At 38.7% G+C, this 25516-nt stretch overlaps 1 protein-coding gene across 1 annotated transcript in view; it reads left to right on the top strand.

The window, feature by feature from the left end:
• The window catches only part of LOC307163140 (uncharacterized protein), a 444167-nt gene that overhangs the window by 310562 nt on the left and 108089 nt on the right, over positions 1–25516 (top strand). The gene's annotated exons all lie outside the window — the stretch shown is intronic.

Genomic DNA, 25516 nt, shown 5'->3' with positions numbered 1-25516 from the left:
TTAGTCGATAAAACTCTTCCGCATAGGATACACCTGTGTATCCTCGCTCATAACTCCTCCGAAAGCTCCTCACTCCTCGATCCTCGACTCCTCGCGGTGCAATTAGAGAATTGAGATGTCCTTCAAGATGGCTGAGCTCGATCAGTTTCCGGGTCATAGGATGGAGGACGGAGGAGCGACGAGCAAGGAGACGAGGAGGGATATTGAGAAGCACCCCAGAGTAACAGAATGATTTGCTGAATTATACATATAAAGAACCAATCATATTGGAGAAAAAATATGTAATGATTCATGTCACCTTTGCCATGCTCCTATTCTATAAACTGTATTCAAAGGCATTGTCTGGAGTCTGTCTGTGTCATGGGCTGGTTGTATAAACATACATGAAGATGAAGATGATGAGGGCAATAAGGTAATATTTAATGAATCCAACAGGTAATCCAAACAAACAGAACAACATACAACATATCCACAACAGACAATACCAAACACTGAACTAAAACAGAACAGAACATATATACAGGTGATAACGAAAGCGATTGATGAGTGCAAAGCTGAACATAATTAGTGTCCGTGACAACAAATGAGTGACAAAGGCAGACGATGATGAAACCTAATGAGTTCAAACTGTGCACCAACAGTGCATTTCCCGAAAGCATCATTAGCCAACTATGGTCGCAAGTTCCGACGTTATCAGCATAGTTCAACGAGTTAGTGTTTCCCGAAACCATCGTTCTAACGAACATTCGCAAACAGCATCACAAAGTTGTGTAGTTAGAGAGGTTACTCTGTGGAAGAAGAGATACTAGTTTGCATGACATGTGGACTTAATAAATCCTCATCTTGAGCAAAATAAGCAAGCTGACATTCAGTACAATCTGTGTTTTTTATTTAGAATACATACAAATGTAATTTACGTCTTTGAGTTTGTCAAGAGATTTAAAGCACCGTTTTTGAAGAGTGCGAATGTGCGAACTTGCTCTACCATGTAAGAACGAGCCTATGACTGAATCTGGAAATAAAGCAAAATAACTGAGAAAAATTAGAAATAGTCCTCAGATGTCATGTCTGTAATTTATAGCAAAACATCTAGCGTTAATTCGATCTTAAACAGATTTATTAAAAGAAGTTATTACTCCACCACGTGCGTGACGTCATAAACCAACATGGTTGAACGACCACTTTGCGACAATACAGTTTCGGGAAGCAGTCGTGACCAGGGTGGTAATCGAGCGCTCAATTTCCGTATCACCCCCGGGAGCCGCCATTGGCTAACAAGCCTTCACCTGCTGTTAGCAACCCATTGACTCCCATTCATTTTGGCGTCACTTTGACAGCGAATAACTTTACATCTGAGGCGTTTAAAGACTCCATTTGTCCATTATTTATTTCTAAAGAAATACGACAATGTATAAAAGGCTCCATTACCTTGTATCTTACGTTATGGCCCCGTAGAAGCAGTTTTTGTAAAAGTAGGCTAACGATTGCGTCATAACCACGCGACTCTCTGGAAATTACCATAGAGACAGGAAGAGAAGCTTGCAGTCAATCGGGGGAACGTGGAGGCATAAAGTCCGATAAAGCAAGTGAGAAGCCCATAGAGAGTCATGACGTTGCTCCTGCTCCTAGCTCATGGACAGCTCCTACTCACACTCTCCGTCTCTGCGAGATTCGGAAGGGAATGGTTCAGATTTCGCTTGGCACAGCTACTAGAAAACTTACAACTGTCAGACAGGCTGCTCACGTCACATCCACATCGTCAAGCTCAGTTTGAGTCTGCGCAGGAAACGCATCCCTGGTTAGTGGAACACTAGACATCTTATTCCCAAGAAGGACTGCTCGATATATCGTTTTAGCACTGATATTGTGATGTGCGCATCCGCGATAGTCACATGGCAGGATGTGCAAGGTCAAGTACAGGGATCGTAGTTGATCCGTGATCCGTACGGATTAGGCTTGATCAAGTGCAAGAGAACTTGCGCGCTGTTTTCTGTGTGCACACACAGAGTCCAAACTGTTAAACAGCATGTGAACGCCAAATTCAGTTACTTCCCTTTTTTTGAGCATAAACGGACACGTGCACGCAAAATGAAGTCAAAATGCCCTTCTCGCCGAGTATCCTCGTAAACACAGTTGGTTATGTGTTGTAATCAATTGAGAAAGAAAAGGGTTGCGTGTCATTTATATAAGGTCTGTGCATTCGCCTTAAAGGGACAGCAGCCTAATGTACCCACAACAGTTTGTGTCACCAATGGTGTTCAATCAGCAAAAGAGAAAGAGAAAATCACTTTTGTAGCATTAATAAAGATAAATTGTATTAATTCATTATATTAGTTATATTTCATTTATACAGTGAAGACTGGCATTTTAGATTTGATTATTCAATGTCTGTACCCAGTTAGATTTACTGGAATATACCTTGGAAATGGTATAACTGCTGTGATCTTTGTAACTGTAAGCGGGGCGGCCTATGAACTCCTGTGTGAGTCTAGAAGCTGACTTCTGCTGATGAAACTGCAAACTATCTTCAGTAAAACTTTTCTTCAATTTTTTTATAATTCTGACTCCGGGTCTTCTTTCAAACATCTGGTCCTTGGGTCCTAAACTGTTAACCCCTAACACAATATATCATGATATATCGTATCGTGGCACATGTATCGCGAAATGTATCGAATTGTGAGGCCCTTGCCAATACCCTTACCCAGCCCTATGAAAGTGCTCTATTGAAAGATAAGCTAATACTGTAATCTCAGTGTGACATTAAAACAACAATAATACAAAAACAATAATGACACAGAGAGAGCCAGCGCAAATGCAGCAGCAGGTCAACGCCACTTGGCAGTTGTCAGAGAAGACCGTGACACCTGACACATACTCTGGCAGCTGTCACAATCTCTGGTGTCACGGGAGTTTGACAATGTTTCTGCTGTTTGCTAAGTAAAAACTACACTGTTTGAAGCATTAGCATCAGTAAACATGAAATACTTTGACCATACTTTAATATTTACTGGAGGAACCCCTTCTTGTGAGAGACACCAGGACTGCAGCTGACTAGAGTAGCTAGAAAAACTGGGATGGAAAAATACCATTTCCCCACTGTCCTTTCAATGGAAAAGGAGCAACAAATTGCATTTGTTTCAAACTGCAATTGTTTCTAACAGAAGTGATTTTGCCTGAGGTCAGCAAAACTAAATTAACAATTAGAATAAGAATTTCATTTACAGCAAAGATAAACAATGTTACAATAAATTAATACATAAAAATGTTCTGTGTGTATGTGTGGAGATCAGACATCAGAGGAGATGTGACCATCTGTGTCTCTGTGTGTGTGTGTGTGTGTGTGTGTGTGTGTGTGTGTGTAAATACTGTCTATCGGCAGCTGGGCACTCCTTTTGTGTGTGTATGTTCTATATGGGAAAATGCTTACACAGTTGAGCTCATTGGGTTCATATTCTGGTCTAATCTGCTTGCTGGTATATAGTATGCATCATCAAATTGAAACAGTGTAGTTTTTACTGAGCAAACAGCAGAAACGGCGACAAACTCCCGTGACATCTGTCAGCTGCCAGAAAAGACCTGACACCTGGGGCAGAAACTCTGGCAGCTGACACGGGTTCCCTGCTGTGTAAATAACTACAACACAATATAGCCTACATATGAATCTAAATATACTTCTAGTTTCTAATACCTGCATTCATTGTAATAAAGTAATGTAAATAGAACATGCTGCACAGTTTTGTAGTACAGAAACTGACAATGATCATAAAACCGTTAAAAATAAAGAGCAGCACAAAGCAATAATTGAATGTTTCCCATGTCAAACTGTATATTTATTTTAACATGTATTTATATATTTAAAATGTCTCACGTTGCTCATTATAGTATTTAACAGTATATTTTCCAGACAGCATTTTTTAACAATGTAAAGTAACAAACAAATTTGATCTGCCAAATATGTGAAAAGAATATAAATAAAACGGCAACAGCAACACTTGAAGTCGATTCCCATCAATTCCCCTCACAGATCTCAAACTTTGACTTTTGATTTGACATTCAGTAACAGTTCTCACTACAAACATCGAGACAATCACACAAAAGCTCACAAAATCGCTCAGGTCTGAATGAACTCAACATATTCTCCTCATGCTCGCTGCTGCTGCACTAAATGTTTATTTCAGTAGAAAGACGCCAGAACAGTATGTGATGGTTGTGTAAATATGAGAAATAGCGTAAACTGATCTCCTCACCTCAGAAGACTCTTCTTCTTCTTCTTCTTCTGTGTTTTGTATCTGAGACTCGTTTTACTCCTCAGAGCTTTCAGGACTCGCGCTTCTGACACTGTATTGCACTGGGAGGAACAAGAGGGGAACATATGGCAAGCTGATATAGTATGGCAAGCAGGGCCGTGCACAGACATTTTAAGGGGCAGTGGCCTAAACCAAAAAAAGGGGCACTATTTTGTTTTTTTTGGGGGGGGTTGGCACACTACAAAGTGTGCCAACAACAGAAAATGTAGTTATTTGTATTAGATCTGATCGAGAGTACAATAATTTGATTAGACAAGCAGCTAATTCTAAGCATGTGGATATGTTGTACACAGGGCTGGACTGGGGCAAAAAAAAAAATATCGGCCCTGGCATTTTGGCCCAGACTGGCCCACTATATGAGTGAGTATAGGAACGAGTGAGAGTTAACAGATGAAATAAGTAAAAATTTGACATTTATTAATACAGTGATGAAGCCTAAAACAAGCTATAAGCTGCATTGGCATAGCAATACCAGTGTTTCTCACAGGATTTTTGGTAAAACTGTGGAGGGTGGACCTCGGCCCTTCTAGGGGGGTTTGGGGGCATGCCTCCCCTTAAGAAAATTTTGTGCATTTTAATGTTAAATTCATCAATCTGGTGCACTTTGATAGTTAAAAATTAAAAGCTCCAACCCATATTCAGTGTGCAAATTAAACAAAGAAATATTCAAACCTCTTTTAGTAACAGTGTCTATTTACATTACACTACTACATAATAATAGTTATAATATTAATCCAATGACAGTAATAGGCATATTTTGTGAAACAAATGTACTAAAACAATAAAGAAAACTTTCATAATTGGTTTTGTACCAATTTCTATACTTGAAAGAGATAAGCACATGATCTTTTATTTTGACGCAAACTGCATCAAGCTTTTATTTTGGCGGAAAACATGGTTTACAAACGCGTCTCATTAAATTTCTAGTGAATTGCGGTAATCGTCAACAATGCAGATGTGGAAATAATCTGTAACTGGGTTATGGGTTCCTACACTCATGACATGGCCTAAGTGTTTTGAAAGTAGTTCTGCTTACCGCAGGTTCTACACTCTCTCATCTCTCTCCTGATCCTCCTCACTATCCTCATCTGCCGCTGGAGCTGACGAAGGGCAGAAAACATACATTCAAAAGTTTGGGGTCAGTAAGATTTTTAATGTTTTTAAAAGAAGTCTCTTCTGCTCACCAAGGCTGCATTTATTTGATTAAAAATGCAAACCAAAACAGTAATATTCTGAAATATTATTCCAATTTAAAACAGCTGGTTTCTATGTGAATATACAGTAAAGTGTAATTTATTCCTGTGATCAAAGCTGAATTTTTGAGCATCATTACTCCAGTCTTCAGTGTCACATGATCCTTCAGAAATCACTCTAACATGATGATTTGATGCTCAAGAAACATTTATGATGATTATTATCAATGTTGAAAACAGTTATTTACATTTTTATTTCAGGATTCTTTGATGAATAAAAAGTTCAAAAGAACAGCATTTATCTGAAATCTAAAGCTTTTGTAACATTAAACACTACCGTTCAAAAGTTTGGGGTCAGTAAGAATTTGAATTTTATTTTTGGGGTAAAAAAAAAAAAAAAAATCAATACTTTTATTCATCAAGGATGAGTTAAACTGATTAGTTACAGTAAAGACATGTTTAATGTTAGAAAAGTTTCTATTTTAAATAAATGCTGTTCTTTTGAACTTTCTATTCATCAAAGAATTTTGAAAAAAAATTGTACACAACTGTTTTCAACACTGATAATAATGATAAATGTTTCTTGAGCATCAAATCAGCATATTAGAGTGATTTCTGAAGGATCATGTAACACTGAAGACTGGAGTAATGATGCTGAACATTCAGCTTTGATCACAGGAATAAATTACAATTTAAAATATATTAAAATAGAAAACATTTTAAATTGTATATATTTCACACTATTACTGTTTGTTTTTTATCAAATAAATGCAGCCTTTGTGAGCAGAAGATACTTTTTTAAAAAACATTAAAAAATCTTACTGACCCCACACTTTTGAATGGTAGTGTATATTTTGACACATTGTCTGCTTTAAGGGCCTGTTTCTATTGTTTCACGCTATTTCTCTGCACATTCCTTGCGTTTCTTCTCCATCTTGCTGACTATTTTGACAGATACACACTGACACTGCTGCACGCTCGCTCACTCGTTTAAAGTTGTGATTGGCCCAGCCCAGTGTCAATCAAGAAAGGAACCAATGGGCCGCTGATCTACGTGTTTCATGACTAATTTCGCAAATTCAACCCATTCAACCACTGTCTTGCATAGCCTACCTGTTAATGCGGCAGCTTTCGTGAACTGTCGTATACTGTGAGTGATGCTGCGGAGCGAGCGGGAAAACCTGGAGCGGATTAGCGGAATCAGCGGAATGCTTTGAGCGGAGCGGAGTGGTGGGGGTGGGGAAGAGGGGCACCTCAGTCGATGAGGGCAGAGGGGCAGTGGCTCTAGCCACCGGGCCACCCCCCTGTGCATGGCCCTGATGGCAAGCCATTTTAGCATCTACAACTATGTTTTGACTATCCATAAATATATATTTTGGATAGTCATAAATGTATTTTGAATAGTCATAATTATTAGTTTACTAATCAGAATAATATTTAGAGATATCTGCAATTATAATTGCACTTGTAAGAAATCTGATTTTAGATATCTCAAAATACTTTATGACTAGACAAAACTCCATTGAAGATATCCGTAAAGACGTCATAGATATCTTCAATTGACGTCACACATAAGCAAAGGTAATTAATATATCTCTAATTATATATATAAGAATATAAAAAGCATATTTATCAGATTTATATTTCGACTAGTCACATTTATATTTTAAGATATCTGAATTGTACTTGTATGGCAAGCCGTTTTAGCATTAAATACGCCTGGATGTACTATAGTCATAATTTAGTTTTAACTAGTCAAAATTAAAATTCCAGATATCTTAATTCCAATTTTGACTCACCGTATTGTGATTATGACTAGTCATAATATGCATTGAAGATATCTACAATGTTATTTTGACTAGTCGAAATATAAATCTGAGAAATATGCTTTTTATATTCTTATATCCATATTCTTCCACTGGAAAATATTTCCGCATATCTTCAAATGAGTTTTTGAATATCCTAAAGTAGGATAATGTTGAGATGTGCATGCTGTGGATTAAATGTAGTCTTTATTCCCAAACGAAAACATTTAAAACCAGTAAGCATTTGTATAGGCCTGATTGAACTCATGGTTAATGAGAGATCTATCATTAAAAGGAAGAATATTATTATCCAAAACTGAAGGGTTGTGACGCTAAGTGTATACAGCTCTTGCATTAGATGTTCCACAATCTGTCAAAAATAGAAGAGGTGGATACTATTTTGTTCAACTTCATTTGTAAGAACAGACCACATTAATCCAATTGAAGATAAAAGTCTAAATGTGCTTGACTTTAAAACTGTTAATAGCGTATTTAAGAACAAATGGATAAAGAACATGAACTCATGAAAGTTTGGAATATCATCCCTGAGTTCATTTTGATAAGTTGGGGGGTTTATCATTTTTTATCATCCTCTTATTCATTGCCACGAAATGCCTATTGTGCCCCCTAACCTTCACCATAGTCTTCCTCATCGTTCACGAAGTGCATATTCTGACCCCTAACCACCTGTTTTTTTCTCAAGTGACCATATCTCTAATTTCTGTGCCGAAAAGTCGAAAATCGGTATGAGGGTAGCCCAGTGGGCCCCAGGGCGAGATCCTTAGTTTCAAGGTTCTACGTTGTTCCCAAGTGTGTGTTTCAGCGGTTTGGCCTGATCCACACATGGTTCAGCTTTCTCCATCCACAAGGGTCTTTCTGGGCCCCAGTGACTGCAGGCAGATGAAGTTTGGGGCCGCCAGGGCCCCCGGGGGCCAAACGGCAAAGCGTCCCACGTACAACTTAACCCACTGATTTTCACAGGTGTCTGTGGACATTGGGAAACAAGTTTTTTTGTGTGTGTGTAGACGTTCCCCTCTATGTATGTTTTCGGGGGCCGTGTGACACAGCTTTCTATGAAGTTTCGGGCCCCTAGCACCTCCAGGGGCTGAACGAGGTCCAGTGACACGTGCAACTTATTCAATGCGATTTCATAGGTACTTTGTGGACGGTGGTCCGATTGCCCAGAAATTGACACATACGTCCCGTCACGGGCCCCGGGGACGGGTTCTAGAGTTCCGTGTCCACGTGTCTGCTTGTTTGGCCAAAAAAGACCCCCTTGACCTGGAAGCGCCTGTGAAGTTTGAACTGAATAAGTTGCACGTGGGCGGCCGGAAATACAGGGTTCGAAAGGTTGCAGCAACTCCAAATTTGGCATTGTGGTAAACGAGGGGGCCCCGGTTCTAGATCTTGGATCGCAGGGTTCTAGATCGGTTCCAAATGTGTCTTTTTGCTGTGCAAAATTCTCCTCACTTTGGTTCAGTGTGACCTTTCAAGAGGGTATGTCTGTCTATGAGTGCAAGAGGCCAACCATTCATTTTACCATGTGCTTCTTGAAGGGTGGACAGAAAGGTCCGATTGTCACGAAACTGACGTAGCCTATGCATCTCGTCACAGGCCCCAGGGATGGTGTCCAGAGTTCCGTGTCCCTTTGACCTTTTTTCACACTAATTGGCCACCAACAGCATAGTAGAATAAGTTGCACATGGGACGTCTAATAAACAGGGGCCAAAAGGGGTCAAAAGGTCGCAGGACCTTGAGATTTGTCACGGACGTCCGTCACGGGCCCCCGATTCGGGCCCCCGAGTTTCGTGGCTCTAGATGCTTCCTGAGCCTATTAGGCCCTCTTACCCTAACTGCTGCATTAATCCTAGCAGACACATGTTCCCATAGAGATCAATGTGAGACAGAGAGATTCATAAAAAATAGCAAAAAATAAACTTGGCATCTCTCGACCTAGGCCGCTCGCTATGTCGCAGAGGGCCACGTGACAGTTTTAGTCGAGTTTGGGGCCCCTCAGGCCCCCGGGTATGGGGCCGGGTGGGAGCCACTGACACGTGCAACTTATCCCATTCATTTTCACAGGTGTTTGGTGAACATCCCACGGAACGGTCCCAATGGCTCCGAATGGCTCCAATTTGAAATCTGTGGCCCCTCAGGGTCCTCTTAGATGGTATGCAAAGACTGGGGTCCGTAGTACCCCATTAAGTGCTTAATTTGCTGAGTTGGGGATGTTCTGAACTGATAATTTTCCATGAATATTTTTTTTCAGATTTTTTTTTTTTTTGAATAGAAAAAGGGAATTTGGAGAAACTTGAAAAATGGACTGAAAAATTCTCCAAGGGGTTGAATTTTCAAGTTTCTTCAATCTCTTTGAAATTCACACCAAAGATCCCATCAAATAAGTTACAGGTGGACCTGTGGGCCGAATGGCTCCAATTTGAAACCTGTGGCCCCTCAGGGTCCTCTTAGACGGTATGCAAAGACTGGGGTCCGTAGTACCCCGTTATGTGCTTAATTTGGGGGTATTCTGGACTGATAATTTCAATAGGGGCAAATATATCATTAGGGGCAAAAATAAGGGTGGTGCACTACCATATCTCGGCACCTGGTGGCGCTAGAGAGACGAGACTGAGCCCATTCGACTGCATGTGGCCCAGTTAGTACACGTACCGAGTTTCAGCTCCCTAGGACCTATGGAACTCGAAATAATGGGGGGCTCAACTCTGGGGGGGCCCACTCACCCATATCTTTCCAACAACTCACCCATATCTTTCCAACAACTCACCTGGCCATATCTCGGTGCCTGGTGGCACTAGAGAGACGGGACCAAGTCCAATCGACCAGGGGTGCGTTTCCCGAAAGCATCGTTGGCCAACTATGGTGGCAAGTTCCGTCGTTACCAATAGAGTTCAATGGACATTGCGATGAACTTGCGACCATAGTTGGCCAACGATGCTTTTGGGAAACGCACCCCAGATGCGGCCCAATTGCTATGTCCACCAGCCTTGTGCTCAATAGGGTCAAAAATAAGGGTGGTGCACTACCATATCTCGGCACCTGATGGCGCTAGAGAGACGAGACTGTGCCCATTCGACTGCGTGTGGCCCAGTTAGTACACGTACCGAGTTTCAGCTCCCTAGGACCTATGGAACTCGAGATATTGGGGGGCTCATCTCAGGGGGGGCCCACTCACCCGTATCTTTCCAACAACTCACCCGCATCTTTCCAACAACTCACCCGGCCATATCTCGGCGCCTGGTGGCGTTAGAGACACGGGACCAAGTCCAATCGACCAGATGCGGCCCAATTGCTATGCCCACAAGACTTGAGCTCAATAGGGGCAAAAATAAGGGTGGTGCACTACCATATCTCGGCGCCTGGTGGCGCTAGAGAGACGAGACTGAGCCACTTCGACTGCACGTGGCCCAGTTCACAAAACAAAACAAAAGGTAAATTCACTGTACTCTATGATTTAAGCCATAAAACATTTGTAATTATGAAATATGACCTATTAATGCGTTGATCACGGACAGCCTACAGAGATCCCATCAAATAAGTTACAGATGGGCCCTTCCTGTGCCCACCTGTAACTTATTTGACAGGGTCCCTGTAAGCTATCTATAGACACATGTCATTTTAAGGCTAATGATGCATAGTTATGAGCTGTAAAGTACCCCAACATGTTTGATTGTCTTTCCTGTGCACTTTTTAAGTAATAAAACATTTATAATCATGAATTATGACCTATTAATGCATTGACCTCAAACAGCCTAAAGAGGTCCCATCAAATAAATTACAGGTGGGCACAGGAAGGGTGAATGCGAATGCGTATAAATAAAATACAATAAAATACAGATTTATGTGAAGGTAAAAATGAAAAATTATTTCAGAATCGAAAATAGTTAGCCCTTGACTTAAATGGTAAACTGAAACAACAGGAGAACTGGATATTCAGAAAGACCACCTGCGCATTCTGACCATTTCCACAGACTGAGCGCTTGTCCTGGCTCTGTCCTGAATCTACCCTGGTTTATATAGTTAATTCACAGTTGCTTTCTCGGCCCAGCAATTAGCACCGCAAAAGCAAATAATCCGCTTTTGCGGATAGCATTCACTATTTAATTAATAGTATCAAACTGCATTGATACTATTGATAGCATTGATAGCATTCACTATTTAATTAATAGTATCAAACTGTTTTATTCACCTGTGAAGATAGCTCTTCAGTGAAGGCCGACTAGTGTTCTCGTACAGAACACTAGTCGATAAAACACTCGTACAGAACACTGTACGAGTGTTTTATCCCTTTTGCAAAGAAATTGCCGTTTTAGTCTTTTATTAAATAGGCCTATTATATTTTAAACGCGTTTTTTAACGAGGAGTTAAGCTTCTTCTTCTTCAGTCAAAGGGCAAATAACAAAACAAAAAACTCTTCATTACTGCCACCTGCTGTTAGCCTAGACAGACACTCTCCAATCTCCTCTACCCATTATCAAAGCAATTTTTAATAAGCAGGAACAATTTCCGACTTTAAACAAATACCCATTTAAAGGCTTAGGGTGTTTGCGTTGTAAAAATGTATAGGGAGACTTTAGATTTAAAAATGGTGTCTCATTAGGCAATTTTTTCACAGTGGAATCATAAAATTTCCTATTGATTCAATAGAACGCGTGAGCTCACTAGGGAATACCAATATGGCGGTGCCATGTCTTCAATATTTATGACGTCATGAGCTATCCAGTCATTTTATATAGATTAGTGGTATTACTATATGCTCTGTACACTCTCTGAAAAAAAGGTATAAAAGCTGTCGCTGTGGCGGTACCTTTTCAAAAGGTACACTTTTGTACCTAAAGTAGGGTGACCACCCGTCCCGCGTAGCGCGTGCGCGCACAGCGTTTGAAGCCCAATTCACGCGTCACGCAAATTGAGACCGTGTCACGCATAATCTATGCTTGCTCAAAAAAAGTTGGTCGCTCTATATACTCGAGCCCCAAGCAGACAAACGAACATTACTTGACATTTCAGCACGCTATTGTTGCCACACAAACCCCTCAGTTGAACTGCTGACTAGGTTGTCAACTTTTTCGTTGTTGTCATAACAGCGCACGCACGCGCATACCAGACACACTTGGAAGGAAGGAACTTTTAAATGCGCGCTTTCCAATTCGAAAAATTCGAGAAAGAGACTGTCTGAGAGGCAACGCCATCATCAATTAAAAAGAGAAGGTGTGAGTACAAGAAACAAGAATGGGGAAATGAATATTTGTGGCTGAAAGGTGTTGAGGGGGATACCGAGAGGGCTTTTTGTGACCTTTGCAAAACGTCCTTCTCAATCGGACATGGAGGGAGGGGAATACGAGGTCAATCGTATTTTTTTAAAATACTTTTTTTTTAACTGTTCCTGTGGTGTTGAGCAACTACAATTCCTGTTAATCCTATAAATTTATATTATAATGTATTCATTTATTTAAAGTAAATAAATTGTAATGAAAAATAAATAAAATTAAATAGTAGTGGAAGAAGTACATCTGTCAATTCATTGAATGTTCAAAATATTCTTTATTTAGAAAAAAATACACATTGGTTGGCCTATTCATGAGCATACATCAAAAATTACACGTTTAGGAGAATAGGGCATTATTAATACTATGCAAGGTGGTATGTGCTAGAAATGGGTAAACCACTATCAGTGAGTCTGCCAGTGGGGCACCGCCGCGCCAGACAGTGTCCCACATTGTCCCTCAGAAACATACCCCTTGTCCCCCCTTGGGCTTATTAGCAGGTGGTCACCCTAACCTAAAGATTACATATTAGTCCCTCAAAGGTACATATTAGCAGAGGTGGGTAATCCAGGGGCCAAAGAGTAAAAGTCCTGCCATATGTTTATTCCACCCATAAACTCAGTCATCTGATTTCACTAATTAGTTCTCTCTCCTGTCTGAATTAGCAAATCCAGGTGATTGGAACAAAATACTGAGGAGAATTTTACTTTCTGAACCTGGACTTTACTCCTCTGCATAGCAATGTCACATGTCAGCCAAGAGCAAAGAAATAAACCAGAATTGGACATTATCGCAGCCACAAAATCTGTATATATTAAATATGGAGTAATTTCAGCCACAGCCTCAGATGAAATCAACTGAAGAGAAAAGAAGACATTAAATCTGTGAAGATCTCAGCAGAGGAGGATTAAACAACTCCACAAACAGCATTACCAGCTTCACTTATTACTAACCAGACTGACATCTACAGAAGTTTTATTGAGAATTAACAGAGGTTTAACTCTAATGTGTTTCATTTGAAGTCACCATAACAGTGATTAGTGTTTCCATTAGTTGGGCTCTTAACTCTTATTATATTTTTCGTCTTTTTTGGTCTTTTGTGTGTTTGTCAAACACATTTACAGCAGCAAAGAAAGCTAAAGTGAAATGAGATCAGGTGATGATGGTTACCTGTTGATGGTTTTATAATCATCATGAAACAGCCTGATTCACTGAGGTTTTTATTATTTAACAATTGTGTTGTCACATTAATATTTTTTTTCACAACACAAACCCTGTGTTATTGCAGCATGAGATCCAGCAATATTATAACAATAAGTTAGAAGACTTTAACAAACATGAACACGAAAAAGTCAGCTTTTGATGACACACACAGACATCAACAATCAGCGTATGAATCTTAACAATGGTGACAATCAAAAGTACTTTGCTGCAATGCATGCTGGGTACCAGCATAGTACTAAACTCCCAGAATGCATTGCAACATGAATAAATTATGCAGCTAAATTGTCCTATAATTTTGTTTGATTCAAAATTGCTTTTTATTTTTTGCTGTTGTTTTTGTTGTGAATTTGTAGCTTTTCAGTGATGTTCTGAATTGATGTTTATTTACATATTTGTGATTGTCACCATTGTTGAGATTCATATGCTGATTGTTGTTATCCTTGTGTGTCAGCAGCAATCAATTTTTTTTTTAATCTTTGTTAAAAGATTTAAACCGTTTGTTTGTATGTGAAGCTCTTCCCACATTGATAACATGGGAACGGCTTCTCTCTGGTGTGGATCCTCATGTGACCTTTAAAGGATGATAATTGACTGAAACTCTTCCCACATTGATGGCATGTGAACGGCTTCTCTCCAGTGTGAACTCTCATGTGAATCTCAAGATTATGTTTGGTTGTGAAACTCTTTCCACACTGAGTGCAGGGTGTAGATTTCGTGTCTTTTCTTTTCTTTAAAAATGTATTTTTAGTCTTTGAGCGACTCAAAGGTTTTTCTCCAGGTTTATAAAACCTATTATTTCCAATAAAACATAAACATCTAAAACTCTGTTCATTCTCTATAACTAGTTGGCAATAAGTGAAGCTGGTAATGCTGTTTGTGGAATTGTTTAATCCTCCTCTGCTGAGATCTTGAGAGATTTAATGTCGTCTTTTATCTTCAGTGGATTTCATCTTCGGAAGTCAGTTGTACTTCTTGTGTTTCTCTTTTCTTCAGTGATTCTGCTTGTTATCATTAGGTGTCTTCAATGCTCAATCAACACTCAATTAATTACCTAATTAACTCTAACACTGCTTCAGTGTTACTTTTAATACCCTGCTGGTGGTTCCCATATAAACACTGAGTGGTGTTAATTTAACACCAGGGATTTTACTGTGTATAATAGTCATTACAATTCAAGTTTATTCTTCAAAAATGTTATAGATTCCGTAACATTGTTGAGCTTCAATCTGTTGGTTGCAATGCACTGCCAACATTAGGCTTGGAAGAGCCAGGACATTTATTGATATAACTCTGATTGTATTCGTCTGAAAGAAGAAAGTCATATGGTGTATATGACTTTCTTCTTTCAGACGAATACAATCAGAGTTATATCAATAAATGTCCTGGCTCTTCCAAGCCTAATGGGACGGCTTGAGGGTGAGTAAATCATGGGCTTTTTCATTTTAAAGTGAACTAATTCTTTAACTGACACATCTCACTGAATTTTCATTCCAATCATTCGTGTTGGTGTGAACAGGAGTTAATTATTTAGTATAATTATTTAGTATAATTATAGTTATTTTTAGAAGTGCTATAGAGAGTTTTCAGACTTGAACAGTGCTCTCAGACTTCACGAGTGCTTCAGTGTTTGTGTTTGTGTGGTAAACAAAACACGCAGAACATGCAGGATTTATATTTAACAGTCTTTTGTGGTTTAATATTTATAGACACTAGTCTATATCGTGATCTGATTTAATTGAAGTCTATACTGACCTGCTTTTGATTTATTCTGCAAAAAAATTGATAGATTCCGTGACATTCCTGGTTATACATTAAATTTTGTTTTTATGACTGGATTCTGCAATTTCGTCCGCATTTTATCACGTTATCATAACTAAACTAAAATTCAATTCCTTTCACAGCTCTTTTGCTGGCTCGCGTTGAATTGTTTCTCAAATACGTCAACATGCATGAAAAGACACATGATAGAGACACATGATATAATCTGGCCAGTCATCACAATCATCTAGTAGAAAGTCATTGCTGTAGTTATAACATAGACATAAAAGATCACGATCTCAATGATTCAACTGAAAAGTAGTTCGTCTTCAAGATCACAATATAAAATCGTCAAAACGCCCACCCCTACAATGTGTCCTGTCACTTATGGCTGTTAGGAAACTAATTGGTTTCTCCACTGCATGGATCTTCATGTGTATCTTCAGGTGACTTTTAAAAGAGAAACTCTTTTCACACTGATCACACGTGTGCGGCTTCTCTCTGCTGTGGATCCTCTCATGTTTTATCAGATTTGATGACAGACTGAATCTCTTGTCACAGTGTGAACACTTATAAGGTTTTTCTCCAGTGTGAATTCTCTCGTGTTGTTTTAAACTTTTTGATGTAGTAAAAGTCTTCTCACACTCAAAGCACATGTACTCTCTCACACTGGTATGAATTTTCTGATGTGTTTGTAAAGTTTGCTGCAGTGAGAAACTCTTTCCACATACAGAACATGAATGCGGCTTCTCCTTCGTATGAACCATCAAGTGTGACTTCAGGGCTGATGCCCAAAGAAATGTTTTGCCACAATGATCACATGTGTATGGCTTCTCTCCGGTGTGGATCCTCATGTGAGCATTAAGATTTTGTCTCCGAGAGAATCTCTTTTCACACTGATCACACATGAACGGCTTCTCTCCAGTATGAACTCTCATGTGAAGCTCAAGACTTGGTTTTTGTGTGAAACTATTCCCACACTGATCACATGTGAATGGTCTCTCTCCAGTGTGAATTCTCATGTGACGCTCAAGACTTGGTTTGTTTGAGAATCTCTTTTCACACTGATCACACATGAAAGCCTTTTCTCCAGTGTGGATTCTCTCATGTGTTTTCTGATTTGCTGACTGATTGAATCTCTTGTCGCAGTGTGAACACTTGTAAGGTTTTTCTCCAGTGTGGATCCTCTGGTGTTGTTTTAATTGGTCAACTGTAATAAAAGTCTTCTCACACTCAAAGCACATGTACTCTCTCACACCAGTATGTATTTTCTGATGTGTATGTAAACTTTGCAGCAGTGAAAAACTCTTTCCACATACAGAGCATGAATGCGGCTTCTCCTTCATATGAACTGTCAGGTGTCTCTTCAGGACTGATGCCCAGGGAAATGTTTTGCTGCACTGATCACATGTGAACGGCTTCTCTCCAGTATGAACTCTCATGTGATGCTCAAGACTTTGTTTGTATGTGAAACTCTTCCCACATTGATCACATGGGAAGGGCTTCTCTCTGGTGTGGATCCTCATGTGACCTTTAAAGGATGATAATTGACTGAAACTCTTCCCACATTGATGGCATGTGAACGGCTTCTCTCCAGTGTGAACTCTCATGTGAATCTCATGATTATGTTTGGTTGTGTAACTCTTTCCACACTGAGTGCAGGTTGTAGATTTCGTGTCTTTTCTTTTCTTTAAAAATGTATTTTTAGTCTTTGAGCGATTTAAAGTTTTTTCTCCAGGTTTGACATGATGTTCCTCCTCCACTTCACTCAGTTCTTCACTCTCCTCGTTCTCTTCCATCAGGTCTGAAATGAAAGAAAAACTTTCATTTTCAAATTTTCTAAATTAGCAAAATAATTTAGAGAAATATGGAGTGAATGGAGATTGACAACTGCTAAAAAAATATTACAATAATTGACGTATTTTTATAAATGAATTGTACATCCCTGAAACTTTCCATGAATGAGGTACACTGATCTTCCAGTTATTTTTTAAAAAACATTTTAGGCAAAACTCCCATGTTTCTGTAGTGAGAACTATTAAATATGTTTGATCAATGACACAATTATCTAACATGATATGAACTTTAAAATACACAATACTTCCATGTTTTGACACCAACATTTAGATTGATATTTAAGTATGTTAAAAAACTACTGAAACTACTATCAAACACAAGATCAAGTGAATTTCACTGCAAGAAAGAACACAAATGCAGCCCTCCTCTTCCCCTGTGACTGCCAGGGCGGCTTTACTGTACACCTCACTTTTTAATGCTCCTCATGATAGATGTCCAACACTCACACCCACATTCAAGAAAACAATAACTAAATCAACTAGGAATAGGGCCAGGTGGGGTGCTCTGTGGAGGGCCAGAAGAGGACCTGCACGGGTGCGCCCCACCTATTTTTAATGCATCTCATATTAGAGGGGGTAGAGCACAATCAATCCATAGGTAGAGCGAGGGCGGCGCCTGAGGGGAGTCCTGAATAAGTTCTCCCCCCTGCTCTGCACCTCTTTTAATGCACTTAGACATTAGAAGGCACATATACCACAGGGATAGTGGGGTGTGTAGATGAGCTGGCCTGTCAGAGGGAGTGGGGTGGTTCTGGCATCAGGTGCCCCTGGACGCCAATAAAAGAGTTGAATTAATGTTACTTGAACGTTTGTCCATAACTTTGGAAAGAACGCTCCCTGGTATGTGTGTATAATAGCCAGTGTTGGGGTAACTCATAACAAGTAAGTTGAGTTACGTAATCAGATTACTAAAACCTTCCTTTACTGACCATTTGTAAAAAATAAATAAATAAAATAAACTTTTCTCTGTGGTGGTACAGTAAGATTGAGCTTATACATCACTGAGAGACTTAAACTTCCTTGTAAGGTAGCGAAACATTTTGTTTATGTTTAAAAATGGAATGTATACCTCATGCTTACACATGGTACAATCCACTCTCCCTCAGTGTATACATTAGTGCTAAAAACATTCCTTTCCTTGAAAAGAACACAGCAACTGAAGGATCATCATCAGTGAACATCTCTGCTCAGTGATCGTGTTACATTGCACACATACCTCTAAGCAAAATATAGCTCATCCCAGATCTCATCAGCACATATGTACAAGCATAGTCTAACTTCACAAAACACATTACAAAATTATTATGAAAATTAATAAAAAAAAATAATACAAAAAAAAACAATAAACAGTACATTTTTAGCCGTCATACATACTGATTATTTAACACATCTTACTTAGTAAACAGTGGTGAAAAGTAGTTAATGTAGAATTACCTATTATTTATTCAATAATTCCTTATTAGTTATGCAGTAAGAAACAGTGTTCTAAATTGTTACCATAAAATACACACACACACAAAAGAAATGATGACGTGTTTGAGTCTTTCTAACATGAATGTTCTTCAGCATCATGAATGAATGAAGAATAAACACCAACCTCTTTGTTCTTCAGGATCTTCAGTGTGTTTCATTCTGCAGGGTTCTGGATCACTCATGTTCTCACTGTCCTCTTTAATAAACTCAGTCTTTGCAGATTTCAGCTCTTCCTGATGCTCTGATGCTCGTCTTCACTTGTAGCTGATGGGAATATTCCAGCATTTATTGGAGAATTGCTTTGAGAGGAGCTTCACTGACAGAGTGACTGATGTGGGAGGAGCTGATATGATGATGTGACTAATGTGGGAGGAGCTTCACTGATGATGAAATGCAGTGGGAGGAGCTGATCTGACAAAATCAAAATACATAAGTTACTAAGTTTGTTTTTATACTAATTGACAACATAATATAAATAATATAATGTAATATAAAGTTTTGCAAAAATAAAAAATGGAAAGAAAAATAATTGAAAGCACCAACAATTACCTCAGTCTGTTGACACCAATGAAATGAGCTTTAAGTGGAAATTTACAGGAGATCTGAAGACTTCGGCATACTAAATTAGGTAAAAACAAAATCTTTTGAGTTTTGACATAAAACAGAGTATTTTCAGCACAGGACTCCAGACTAAAATCTGAGAGCAGTAGCACTGGTGCCACTCAGTTCTACAGATGGTGGCGCCAGTAGCTGATTTGATGGAAGTTTATTAAATCATAGATTTACTATTGTTTTGCATTAATAATTGCATTTAATAGTTACTAATAATACCATATGTTTGTTTATTGGAAATTTAACATTAAAGCACTGAGCTTGAATTGATATGCAGATAAAATGAACATTTATTGACAACAGTAACATGTAAAAACCTCACTTGTATAGGGAAAATGTAAATATTCTGTGTAATTCAGGCACAATCTGAAGATATGTTTTTGTTTTGCATGAGATTAAGTGACTTTTTATCTTGTTTGCCACAAAGTGTTGTTCTACATCTTTAAACTTTTTGTCTTGCAAATAATCACATTAAAAATAGTCCAAAAAGTCCATATCACGATGCTTTCTTAATACCAAACAAACAGCATATGATTTATATAATATAATATTTATTGAACAACAATATTTAAATGAACAACAATAGCCATTATAAAAGACAATAGGAAATAAACACAAGTTAACAATTCAGTCACACTTACAAGCAGCACTCTAGTACAGGATTTAATTGAAATATAGTGTTGTGTAAAATATGCAATTGTCCTGTGAATTATGCAATAAAATTTGCAATTGTCTGTGAAAAAGAAAGCGGTTTATAAAGAAAAACACCTCAATTATTATTGTGAACAGTTTATTAAGAAAGTGGTTTATAAAGAAAAAAACATACCACACTTAAAGGTGCTGTATGTAGCTTTTTCACTCTACTAAAGCATAAAAATACCATAATATGTTTGCATATATTGAGGAAAAATGCTAAGTTCACATACTCGTTTCTCTGAAAAAATTCTACAGCCAGTTATTTTACTTTGAAATGAGCGTTTCCGGGCTGGAATGTTTGTTACCAACACAAATAATCTTTGTAATGTTTAATTTTAGCATTGTAATATTTGGTTTTAGAGTTTTGCCGAAGTTTGATTGACAGGCGATTTGACAGTTGACAGAATTATGCTTAAAAACAGTTTAAAACCTCAAAAGAGAAAAGCGCAAGACCCAGGGTTTCTCTTAATTTTCCCATGGTTTTTAACATCACACTTAAACAACATGCCCTCTGATTCATATTCATGTGCTGTAACTAAAAGAGATGATCGATCAGTTCACATGCTACTTGAACTGAGGCTATTCACAGTAAAGTCACAAAACAGTCAGTGTATTTATTGTTTTGAATTCCTTAATTAAAAAAAAAAAAAAAAAAGCTGAGCTGTTTCATACTAAAAGTAACTGCTTTGTTCCGCGATGTATTTTCACTGTGTGAGAACACATGTGGCGTGTGTCAGGGTGTGGTGCAGGCAGAAGAAGGCAAAGGCAAAAAGGCTCCAACACAAACTTTTACTACATAGAAATTCTAACGGGTTCAGGCAGGATAATCACACGACAAAGACTGAACTGAAGGAACTTAAATACTGGCCCTGTCCCAAATGGCACACTTCATATGCACTTTCGGCCTTGTGCACTTACAATGGCTGCCACGTGCGTGTGTCCGTTAAGTCCGTGAGACCGTAGGGTGTCCCATTTGTCATTTTAGGCCTCAGAAGGGTGCTCGTGAGCATCCCCTTTGCGGTCGATATGCGCCCTCGATGCACACTTTTGCCGATCCCGCACTGATGCACACACTCTGCAGCAGACTTCTTCCCGACAGTCAAAGCGGCATTACGTCACGAAAGTGCGGACTCGTAGGAAAACCACGAGTGCTTAGGGTGTCATTTGGGACAGGGCCACTAACACAGATGAACACTGATTAACTGAACACAGGTGATGTAGATGATGATGATTAACTAGACACAGGTGATACAACTGAACTAATAATGACAGTGAAGACAACACGTGACGTGATGACAGGTAGACAAGTCCAATGAAAACAAACTAAACAGAACACAACTGTAGGTGCGTTTCCATTACAGATGTGCACAAAACTTTTGCGATTTTTTCTAAATATCGATAAAAAACTATTGCGAAATGGAATTGTTTCCATTAACCGATGTTATGCAACTAAAACGTCATTTTTTTCATCTCGCGATAAGTCACTCAAAAAATCATGCCAACGGACGTTGGTAGGTTTATATATACAGTATCACAGCCACCGCACTAGACATTATTAGTATTATTATTAATGGAAAGAGACGTAGGCGTGTTATCCAAGCATTAATGGCAAGGAAAGACCCTTACTGTGTATGTGTTTCTGCTCCGAGGTCTTGATTGTGGCATTTCTTTGAGGTTTAGAAAAATCTGAAAAACCGCCTCATGCGAGCGTAAAATCTTTTTTTGCGATAAATGGGAGTTTTTGCGAAATTGACGTTTGCATTGAGCATATTTTCAATTCGCAATTTCAATTTGCGCAATTTAAAGGGTAATGGAAACGTGGCTTGTGACAGCGTGAGTCGGATATAGCAACATTACTTGAGGGTGTGTTTTTGGCAAAAAAACAAAAACCTTTAAAAATAAAAAGAGCAGCACAAAGCAATAATGTAATGTTTCCCGTGTCAAACTGTATATTTATATTCATATTTATGTATAGATTTAAAAGTAACAAACAAATTTGATCTGCCAAATATTTGAAAAGAAAGAGTAGAAATAAAACGGCAACATCAATACTTGAGATCAATTCCCATCAATTCTCCTCACAGATCTCAAACTTTGACTTTTGACTCGACATTCAGTGACAGTTCTCACTCCAAACATCGAGACAAATGAACAAACAAACACACAAAAGCACACAAAATCGCTCAAGTCTGAATGAACTCAACATTTTTCCTCGCTACGTTAATTTCAGTCGGAAAACGTCAGAAAACTGTGTGATGGCTTTCAGGACTCGCGCTTGCGACGACGCTGTATTGAGGAGGAACGAGAGGGGAACGTGGCAAGCCGTTATAGTATGTAATATACATTTGAGATATAAAATCAAGTTAGCTTTATTTATATAGCGCTTTTTACAATACAGATTGTTTCAAAGCAGCTTTACAATGACAACCTTAAATGCAACAAAGTTTGTTTCTAGAAGAAATTGGCGTTATCGTCCACCTTAAGTAAGGCAGATCAATAATATTGTTGAATATTTAGTAAATACTGTCTCACCAATAAAGTTACATATAAGGCTATTCATTTGATTTATCTAGTAAGAAGAGTAGTCTCGAGATTTTTTTAAAGACATGGAGACTACAATTTTGTAATTTAGAAGAAGAATCCATAAAACATTAATTGTATGAATATATATTGCTTTGGATTTATATTGAATATCTAATATTTCAATTCACAAAATCAAATATTCGACTGTCTGGTAAAGATATTATTTTGTTGTATAAAAATAAGAGTTTTGAGCAAAATTTGGTGATTAACTTAATAATTATGTATGGAAAAATACCACAAACATAAATGGACCAATAATAAACCTAACATTATATTATTTAAACTTGAACTTAAAGGTGCATTGCGCAAGTCTCTGAGTTTTTGCAGAACTATGCCCCCCTCTGGCGGCAAGTGAAACTGCAACCAGAAGTGTGCACGCTCATGGACAAAAGTTTTCTTTTTTTTATCTTACGTGGAGTTTGCGTTGGTGTTTGAAATGAACTACAAGCCGGTCTCTTAGAATCCATCTTCTACGGAGAATGGCGGCGAATACACAAACCTGCCAGACATAGCCAGGTGAGCGTGCCGTGAACGCGCATGACGTCACGCCCAGTCTAAAATTCCGGCCCGAATCCCTCTTATTTATTTTACTTTACAGGATTATAGAGACAATCTCAGTGATCAGAGAAGGGCTCATTCAGCCCATCAGGCAATTGTTTAAGCATGTATGGGTTAGAAAACGGGTATTTTTAACATGAAAAGTTGCTTAATGCACCTTTAAGCATTATATTGAGGCCCTAAAAGAAGCACAAAAAAGAAGAAACAAGCAAAATAGATGTATAGAATTTTTGAATGCTTTTCTTTTTAGTTTTTTGTAAGTTTACCACTGTATAGTTTTTTTTCCTCTTTTTTTCTGTTGTTTCCTTTGATGCTCTAATGAATGTAATAGATAACAGTTGAACACACTGTGATCCTCTGATATGTGTATGTTGTTCTTGTAGTATTTAGGCAGATTTAAAGGGGTGGTTGAATGTGATTTCAGTTTTTTAACTATAGTTAGTGTGTAATGTTGCTGTTTGAGCATAAACAACATCTGCAAAGTTACAACGCTCAAAATTCAATACAAAGGGAAATATTTGCTTTTAAAGAAATCCATTTCTAAGGACTACAGCAAACGGCCGGTAGGGACTACACAACATTCCTCCAGGGTTAGTGACATCACTAACCCCAACATTTACATAAACCCCTCCTCTGGGAACACAATAAATAAAGGGGGCAAGGCCATTTTATGTTGCTTTGGAGAAGAGTTGTTGTGGTAGCAGAGTGCCGTTGTGGTAGTAGAGTGTCGTTGCCGCCATGCCGTCAAAACGCTGTTATTTTCACCCACATTGCAGGTCCACTCAGTAGTTCAGTAGTGATCATATATATATATATATATATATATATATATTTAAAAGCACTGGGTCACGCTGGCCCGACAGTGGAAACGCAGCTAATGACACATCTACCATTTGCTTCACAGGACATATGCTTCATGCTTCCAACTACAAACTGTTTATTTACTAGTGTGTCTCAGTGTTAGCATTAGCCATTATGCTTTTTTGACTAAAGGTTGCAGGCTTGTCATCTAATGGCTTTGATTGTACTGTGTGCTGGTGAACTGGTTCAGGGGCCGGTTGCACCAGCTGTGCCTAAGTTACAACTTAGCCTAGTTTTGACGTAAATGGACACTAAGTTACGCCTTACGCACTTCTAAATATTTTTGCATTGCACCATTAAACTTAGTTGAAGCGTAACTCTACATATAAACTAAATATTTACGGCAGCCTCCGATCAGGAGTAACGGTTGGAATAAAATAGCAGACAGATTGAACTGCATCAATAAGCTCTTCTTTTACCTGACAGACTTCAATTCTTTAGACATACTGAATATGATAATGCTGACATTTAGGCTCAATCCCAATTCACCCCTTGCCCCTACACCTTCGTTTTGCGCGAATCTCTTTTGGTTGGAGGGTTAGGGGTAGGGGGAAGTGCCAGATAGCCCTTGAAACGAAGATTTTTAGGGACCACAATTCAAACGAAGGGGTATGAGAAATGTCCCAAGGTTACAGAGGCAACATGACTGGCAATAATCATTTTCTTTATGTCACATTCAATCTTGTGTTCATATTTACGGTCGTGTTCTTCAAAGAAACGTTTGCTAAAAAATCGTTGAAGTTCATTAACGATATAGTCCCGCAACATATTTACATGTCTGATAACTGGTGAATGTAATTGCGGCAGGGAATTGGCTTATCTTTTTACCGTACGTCTGCTATGAATGCATTGTTTTCTTGTGGTTATATGTGAACACGATATAAACGAACAGTGCTTACACAGTTTTGTGCTTTTTGCAACATGATCAACCAGTCTTGTATGTTCTTTATCAAACAGGGACACCTGAGGAAACCCGGAGGCTCATTCGTTTTCGCGCTGACAACGAGTAACGTTTCCTGAAGTCCAAAAATACTTAGGCGTCAAAGATATCGTCATCTCCGTTGTTTTCTGCGAACTTCAGAAGAAAGTGTTTGTGATGCACATTGGCGCATCTCCTGTGACGTAGGCACTAGTGACGACGTATAATGACGTGTAATGGTGTAGTAGTGGTGTCCCATTTCTTAGGGGAATATTTTCACCCCTACGCCTTGCCACTCTGTTTCAAGGGGCAAGGGTAAGGGGTAGGCGAAGGGGTATAAAATAGAATTGGGATTGGGCCTTACACTCGCTTAAATTTTAAGAGAG

This window comes from Squalius cephalus, assembly GCF_949319135.1.
Source record: "Squalius cephalus genome assembly, chromosome: 1".
NCBI classification, from domain to species: Eukaryota; Metazoa; Chordata; class Actinopteri; order Cypriniformes; family Leuciscidae; genus Squalius; species Squalius cephalus.
Note: the sequence above shows the minus strand (reverse complement) of the source record. Positions and strands in the feature narration are given on the sequence as shown.